The 8,456-nt window shown below is 54.4% G+C and overlaps 1 protein-coding gene across 1 annotated transcript in view; it reads left to right on the top strand.

Annotated features, from left to right (window-relative positions):
- Positions 1 to 3,604: 3,604 nt before the first annotated feature.
- The window catches only part of Slc6a9 (solute carrier family 6 member 9), a 34,301-nt gene continuing 29,449 nt past the window's right edge, over positions 3,605 to 8,456 (top strand). The window contains exon 1 of the mRNA XM_042682645.1: positions 3,605 to 3,847. The gene's annotated coding sequence lies outside the window, so the exon portion shown is untranslated. The remainder of the gene's footprint in view (positions 3,848 to 8,456) is intronic.

Here is an 8,456-nt window from a genome sequence, read left to right as displayed (position 1 = left end):
ACTCTGGACACTGGCAACTCTGGGTTTTGAGTTCTCCATGGTGTTAGAAACTGGCAGTGTTGGCTTTGGGAATCCTGGACTTCACAATAAACTCAAAGGTATTTAGGAATCTGGACGATTGTACTGACGATTGCAACAGCTCCCCAGGCAAAGCCAAAGTCATCGCGTCCTGTCTGTCTGGCAGGTTACCGGGGAGGGGGGCGTCTCTGAAGTCCAGCCTGGATTAGCTTGTGCTAGGAACACTAAAGGATGAGGCAAGATGGCTGGAAGGACACTTAAAGTCCCAGAGACAACTGTTGGATCTGATACCAATCTAAGCTACTGCCCTGTTTTGGGTTAGGGAAGGGAAAGTGTCAAACACTGACCATTGGGTGCCAAGTTCAAGAAAGGGGGAATCTGAGAAGCAAGCCCAGGCAGGGCATTCCTAACAAGGCTTCTGGGCCTCTAAGGCTGGGGCTCCAAGGAAGTGGAGATCAGGCCAGGTTCCAGTTCACCCAGCAAAACCTATCTTCTCATAATTTCTCAGCACCCCTCTAGTCAGGTGCTCTGTCAAAGTGGTTCAAGTTTGGCATTCTTCCTGCTCCCACACCTGACTCTCAGTCTCAACACTGAGGACTTGATCCTGCTGGCTGATGAAGACAAAGGAGGGAACCCAGCCAGCACTAGGAGATCTGATGTTGGGCACAGCTCTCCCAGGAAATAGCACTGTAACTAGAGGCTTCTAAGACAGGCCTCAGCCAGCAGTGGGTGGGCCCAGTGGCTGCCTGGCCTCTTGCTGTGCTGGTCCTGGAAGACACAGGCCAGCTGGAATGTCTGACCCTATCAGTCCTCCTGTCTATCTTCAGACTTGATCTCCCTTCATTCCCACAGTGGCACAGACTGACTATATTCGCTCTCCTTGTGGGCCAACTGCCCAAGAGGAAGCTCACAGCCAGGCATTAAGGCCATCACAGCTCCGACCTGGGCTAGGCCCAGACCTGCCTCCCCTGGGACTTCATTCTAATGGGGAGGGGGGGGGGGGACAAAACACAAGCCACTCCAGTTCCTGTCTATAGAGACAGCTTTTCAAATCAGAATCTTTGTCACAGCCTCTCCTCAAGACTCACTCACTAGGTGGCTACCTGATGCTCTTTATAGATGAAAGTAGGCAAAACTTATATAGCTATTAACTTGTGTACACTAATCACTTTGTGCTATGTCACTATTAGGCTAGCAAAATCCTCATGGTCAACTGCTCCAATTTCCCCAAACACTCCAAGGACTATCTTCTCTTTTCCCTACTTTATGAGCTAAAGTCTTAGGCTGCCTCCCTATCCCCACATGAATCTCAAAACTGATGGGGGAGAGGGGGCAGCTCAACTCTGAATACCTTTTCTTTCTTTTCATCCAATCTCCCCAGGCCCTGAGAGCATCCTGCCCCTGCCTCAGTTCACCTGGATTCCTTAGAGTAATTAGAAAGTTCCACTTTCCCTGGGGCATGAAAATTCTCCAAACTTTTGCTGAGTGTTCCCAGAACCTTCCTAGTGCCTTCTAGGCTCACCTCTACCCCCCTCCCCATTAGAGGGGGGGTCTCCTCCTCCCACCCCTCTCTGTCATCCTCTTTTTAATTCCCACTCTGCTTAGAGGCTAGTTCCAACAGCCTCCACTCTGCCTTCCCTGGGAATGGAGCATCTTTTGACAGGGAGGAGGAAGGGAAGAACAGATCAGAAACAATTTCTGGGAGGAATTTAATCCTGGCAGGAAAGATGAGGAGGACTTGGATCCTACCTGCTCAGACCCAGAAGTTGGGCACACATACAACTACACAGGCCTGCTAAAGTATCTACAGTCATTCCTCTGGATGAACCTGCATACACTCACTGTCAGGAGCCACCAGCACAACAGATTGCCCAAACACCCACATAAGGTTCACAGAATATTAACCTGAAAGAGATTGTATTTGATGAGAATCTCAAATGATGGGAATCTGCTTTGTCCTCATAACTCAATGTTGCTCCCAAGGCTTGGACCCCCTTCCCCAGGGGACCTTCCCAAAATTCTCCAGCCTAGAATCTTAATCTATACATGAAAGCCCACTCCTTCACCACCACCACCCCCAGGTAATAAGCACCTGAATTCCTCTAAGCAGATACAGCTGAGGACTAGCTCAAACTATAGGTTCCCCAAGCCAGACCTGTGCCCTAAACTTCGGAAACTCTTTGCACTCTCCAGCAACCTGTGCTGCGACCTTGCCCACAACCATTATCCTTCTTAATTCCCTCCACCCCTGCTCCATTACACCTCATGTCTCCTGACTCTCCTCTGGTCACCGAGGCATCCCTCTTCTACTTTCCATTGATCTCGTCTGTTGAGTTCACTTTCTGCTCTTTCTTTATTCTAATACTCTCATGACTAACACTATTGTCCTAACAGTATTGGCTAGGTTTAAGGACAAAGTAAAAAGGGGTATAAGTGTCTTTGCAGAAGACCTGATTGTCTCCAACAGCGACTAGGTTATGAGTTCTAAGGCAGTGGAGAGCTGTCTGTGTGAACTGGAGCTGGGGAATAGACAGAGAGGGCACACATTACAGGAGGTGTCTGGGCAGGACACCTGTTATCTTGTTCAGGGCCTCTGACTATAAATTAATAAAGTAGAATCTCATTCCTTGATTGGTCTTGTGCAGTTTTGACAGGGATGCATCTGCTTCTTCAAGGCTGAGTGTCCCCAGAGGAAAAAATAAGACTAGTTTCTTGGCCATGGTGGTGAGGATGCTGTGGGCACAATGGAGTCAGCCTCTCCAGCCTAGGGTGTTCCCTGAGTAGATAGATTGTCCCACTCAGGCTGGAACAACAACAACAGTTCCTGTTAACAGTCCCTTTCCTGGAAAGGTGGCTATCTTCAAATAAGCAAATATGGAGGGCCCATTCCAAATTCCAGGCCCCACTAGCCAGCCAGAGAATAGGTAGGCATTTCCTTAACTAATCCTCTCCATTTCAACAGGCTCCACAAAGCAACTCGTAGCCAAGCCTCCTTTAACTGGGATTGGGGGCCCCTTGTCTGTCTCCCCACCGAGGGACTTAGGGAGCTCACGCTGATGTTTGTAGCAAGGGGGCGGGGAGGGGAGTGTACTGGAGAAAGGACTCCCCCAGCTCTCCAACTCCAAGGAGTAGGTCCCAGGCCTTACCCAGCTGGGCCCAGTCTCTAGCGGCGCAGCTCCAAAGGGAACGGAATTTGCTTTTGACTTTTCTCTAGGGGGAACGCAGGCGCAGAAGGCCAGGGGCCCGGGCGGCTAACTTCAACCCCCCCCTCACCCCCCCTTCATGTGCCCCAGGCCTTTTGGCTTCGTTCCAGCCTAGCCCGAAGGGAACTACATCTGCTTCTTTCCAAGGGCCCCAGCTGGAGGGTAGCAAAGGCCTGGGCGGAGAATTGGGGTTACGTCGACGAGCCCCACTCTCAGGGGTTTGCGGGGATCAATCATCTGAAAGCCGGAGCGACTTGTAATTTTATTCCCTGGGAGGAGGAGTCTGGGAGAAGTCGGCACGCGGGAGGGGAAGGGAGAAGGGAGCGGAGGGGAGGGGACGGGGCGGGGGGAGGGAGGGCGGCCAGGGGAGCTGTTCGGGGAGAGGAGGGACTTGGCTGGGTCTCTCCAGCCTTCTTCACTCTTCAAACTTTCACCAAACTCTGAGCCCCCGCCTCCCCGAAACCAAAACACAACAAGCTCTGGAGGAGCGGCGAGCGGCGCGGCGGGGCGGGCGGACTCGCGGCGGCTCCGAGCCTCGGGAGGCTGATGCAACTTTCCCTTTAAGAAAGCCACCTGGGCGCACGGCGGTGCGGACCCGGCACGCCTGGGCCGGGGGCTGCAGCATGGTAAGAGGGGGCTGGGGGGCCGGGGCGCTGCGGTGCTCGCGCCGGCGGGTCCGGGCCGCGGGGCTGAGCCCCCGGGGCCAGCGCGCGCGTGCGTGTGTCCGTGTCTGTGTGTGTGTGCGGTGTTTGCGATCGCGCATGCATGCGGCATCTGGGGCTGCGAGTGTGGGTGCTCGCACTGGGATGTCTGTCTCGCCGCGGAGGTCGGGGTAGGTGCGCGCGTCTGGGTGTCACCGCTGTCACCAAGGAGCCGAGGCGGGCGGGAATCGGGAGGTGCGGGGACGGGGGGGGGGGGGTGAGGGAGAGAAGCGGCGCCGGGAGTGGAGGGGGGTGTGCTGCGTGCCGACGCCGGCTCGGTCGGGGGCGGCGGGAGGTGCGGGGAACGCCGGAACCGGAGCGTGTCGCGGTCTGTCTGGGGCGCCGGTGGGTCTGTGCGTGCGGGGATGAGGGGCCCCCCGCGGGGCGCCGGGCCGGGCGCCGGGTCCCGCACCCCTCGCCGCCGGCCTGGCGGCCGCTGCCGGTCTATCTGGCCGCTCCAGCCCGCGGCCTCCCTCATCTGCCCGCCCACTCGCCCGCCGGGTGCCGCGGGTTCCCGCGCGCCCGCGGGTCTCGGGAAGCCGTGGGAAGTCACGGGGCCCTCCGGATCTCTTTGTCCACGGGCTCCCGAGGCCACGGCTTTGGGAAGGGACCGCCAAAGAGGGGAGCTCTTTGGGGGTAGGTGGGGGGGACTATTACCTTGGGGGAGGGGGATAAAAAAATCTGCGCCCTCACCACCGGGAACCTGGTTCCGGGAGCGCCGAGGGCGAGCCCCGGCGGCCGCAGGTGAGACCGGGGGGCCTAGCAGCCCCGCGGCCCCCCCCGCGGCCGGCGCCCCGCACCCGATCGTCTCCGCGGGGCCGCGGACGGCTGCGGGGCCGCGTCGCGCCGGGATGGAGGTGGGGGGGCTCGCCCCGAGCGCCGGGCGGGGCCGCCGCGGCCCGGGGGCGGGGCCCGGGGGCGGGGCCCTCGGCACCCCGGTACTTTTCCACCGCAGGGGCCGGGGGCGGGGCCGCCCGCTCCACGCCAGCTGAGAGGCCCACACGTGGTGGCTGATGTAACGCCTGCCCCCCACCCACACACCTCGCACCCCGATTAGAGTGGACACGTCCCGCTTCAAGGAACCGGGACGCTCCGGGAGGCACCGCAGATAGCGGGGCGACCGCGCCCCTACCCCGCCCGGCCGCCCACCCGGGGCCCGAGCGCTGCCCGCCGGCCGCTACTTAAAGGAGCCGCACCCCCCCCCCCCCCCGGTCGGGCCTGCACCCTGCAGGCCACGCCCCCTCGTTGATCATTCTTAAAGGAGCCGCGCACCCAGGTTTTTGACAGCTCCCCTCACAAAGCCCAGTCTGTTTCTTATCTGAAAGACTGCTAGGAGATAAAGAATAGAGGGTTGAGGAGAAGGAGTGGTAAAGGAGAGAGGAACCTAAAAGGTGTCCCTAAAGAGAAGGGGCAATAAAAGATTGGAGAGTACTGGGTGAGGAAAATAGTTCTGGGACCAAGGAGTAACACTGAGCATGCCCATGTTCCCAAGGACCAGAGAGAAATCCACACCCTTATTCTCGAGGACTGTAGAGATACCAGCGCTGAGGACATGGAAGAAGCACACCTGTGCCCTGGAAGAGCTCTCCAGCTAGTGGGGGAGCCAGACTTGGACACCAACAGACAATCATGCTGCAATGCTACCTGTGACTAGCATACTAGAGCACACCGTGTGCTTTAAGGGGTACCACAGAAAGACTGCCAGCAACTGGGAGGACACAGGAAGTCTTGAGGACAATGGCTTTGAGACAGGTTTTGAAGATGTGTAGGTTATATATATAGGTGGAAGTGGGGACAAGTGATCAACGAAGAAGGACCTGCTGGGAATGCACCTGGGTGATGGTCCCCGGTGGTATCCTGGCTTCAGGCAGAAGGAAGCCTCTCTGTCTCCCACTGCTCCTCCAAACTCTCCATCACAGTGAACCAAGATCATACTTCCTTCTGTATCTTCCCAACAAACTGTGAAGTACTAGCAGTGAGACCATAAAAGGTGTGTACACCTGCCTGCTAGTACCCCCAAGCCTGCTAGTCAACTGTAGCTTGCCCTCTCCCCTCCCCAAAACTACAATAGCACTCACTTTTTTTTTTTTTTTTTTTGCCAATCCTGGGGCTTGAACTCAGGGGGGCTGGGCTTTGTCCCTGAGCCTCTTTGTGCTGAAGGCTAATGCTCTACCACGTGAGCCACAGCACCACTTCCAGCTTTTTCTGAGTAATTGTCAGAGATAAGAGTCTCATGGACTTTACTGCCTGGGTTGGCTTCTTACCACAATCCTCAGATCTCAGCCATCTGAGAAGCTACGATTATAGTCCTGAGCCACCATCACCCAGCTCAACCACATTCTTTTTTTTTGGGGGGGGGGTCCGGTCCTGGAGCCTGAACTCTGGGCCTGGGCACTGTCCCTCAGCTCTTCAGCTCAAGGCTAGCACTCTACCACTTGAGCCACAGCACCACTTCCGGCTTTTTGCTTATGTGGTGCTGAGGAATGGAACCCAGGGCCTCATGCATGCAAGGCAAGCGCTCTACCACTGAGCCACCTTCCCAGCCCCAGCTCAGCCACATTCTTGTGTCTGAGATTGCTACCAGCTTCTTCCCATTTCACTAACAAAGCTTGCCCTTCTCTAGTATCCTATGTATTATCAAGTCCTACTGTGCTGCCTTCTAAATTTCTCTCAGATCTGTGCTCCTTCTCTTGCTCCAACATTATCTTCCAAGCCCCCTTCTCCTCTGGCCTGACCCATTCTCAGTTTATTTCTTCTTTACTACTCTCACCTTCCGGTCCTTTCTCCATACTGTGAATAGGATGATCCTGTCCTGCCTTTTTTTTTTCTTTCTTTCTTTCACAGTTCTGTTTAGAGGAGGGATCTCCTTATGTTGTTCAGGCTGATCTCAAGCTTGTGGACTCAGGTTATTCTGCCACCTCAGATTCCCTCTGAACTGGACTGCAGGCCCACACTACCTTACTTAAGGAGGGATGCTTTCAAAAAATATTTCCGTTAATCCATTCTCCAAGTTAATCGTCTGCTTAAAAGCCTTTAATAGCCACTATTGCCGTTAGAATAAAGACCAAGGGCTGGGAAGGTGACTCAGTGGTAGAGCGCTTGCCTTGCGTGCCTGAGGCCCTGGGTTTGATTCCTCAGCACCACATAAGCAAAAAGAAAAAAGCCGGAAGTGGTGCTGTGGTTCAAGTGGTAGTGCCTTGAGCTGAAGAGCTGAGGGACAGCGCCCAGGCCCAGAGTTCAGGCCCCAGGACGGGACACCCTTCCCCCCCCCCCCCCAAAAAAAAAAAAGAATAAAGACCAAAATCCAGAGCCTACAGGCCTTCCTTGTTATGGGTCTGCCTTCAACTTTCTCCTGGGCTACCTGAGCTTTCCTTTGGATTATTTTGACTTCCTGAATGGCCCCTTCTCTTCCTTACTATTGTCACTTTGTGGAATTATCTTCTTCTGATTCTTAAACACCTCTTCTAGGACTTTCAACCCTGCTGTAGAGCATAAAGAGATCTCCTTCATACTATTTATCTCAGTCTGTAATTATTTGGTTTGACTCATCGATCTTACTCTTTTCCTCTCAGTTTATGGGCAGGTCTAGAGAGGGCAGAGACCTTTGAGTACTTGGTGCCTGGCACAGATCTGGCCCAGACCAGACCTGTAATAAGTATTTGTGGAATAAATGAATCTAGTTGTAGGCAGCCTGCTAAGCAAGTTAGGTCATATATCCTTTTGGCTGTGGTAGACTATCAAGAAGACTCTTAAGTCTCTGAAAAGGTTAATGGTGTGGAAAGGAGAAAAATGTGGAGTCAAAAATTAGGCAGAAGCCGGGCGCCGGTGGCTCACGCCTGTAATCCTAGCTACTCAGGAGGCTGAGATCTGAGGATCGAGGTTCAAAGCCAGCCTGGGCAGGAAAGTCCATGAGACTCTTATCTCCAATAAACTACTAGAAAATCGGAAGTGGAGCTGTAGCTCAAGCAGTAGAGCACTCACCTTGAGCTGAAGAGCGCAGGGACAGCGCCCAAGCCCAGAGTTCAAGCCCCGCAACCAACCAAAAAAATAAAATAAAATTAGGCAGAGGGCTGGGAATGTGGGTTAGTGGTAGAGTGCTTGCCTAGTATGCATGAAGCCCTGCGTTCGATGCCTCAGTACCACATAAACAGGAAAAGCTGGAAGTGACAATGTAACTTAAATGGTAGAGTGCTAGCCTTGAGCAAAAGAAGCTCAGGGACAGTGCCTAGACCTTGAATTCAAGCCCCAGGACTGAAGAGAGAGAGAGAGAGAAACCTCAGGGTTTATGAGAAAATTACTCTTAGCTCCATCTTCCACATAGAGAAAAATCACATTCAAAGAGATTAGGCATTGCTTTAGAATCATGTGCTTAGTGAGTAGCAGAGTCAGAACCCAGCCTAAGTCTATCAGATCCCATAGCCTGAGGACTTCATATATGCTGAACTGACCTGCTGCTTGTAAATGGTGGCCTATCTATGGATTGGGACAGGCCCAAGGCCTGAATATTATGAGCCTCTGATACTTAGAAGAGGGA

This window comes from Dipodomys spectabilis, unplaced genomic scaffold (genome assembly GCF_019054845.1).
Source record: "Dipodomys spectabilis isolate Male_0828 unplaced genomic scaffold, ASM1905484v1 ptg000002l, whole genome shotgun sequence".
In the NCBI taxonomy this organism is placed as follows: domain Eukaryota; kingdom Metazoa; phylum Chordata; class Mammalia; order Rodentia; family Heteromyidae; genus Dipodomys; species Dipodomys spectabilis.
This window is presented reverse-complemented; position numbering and strand designations above follow the sequence as displayed.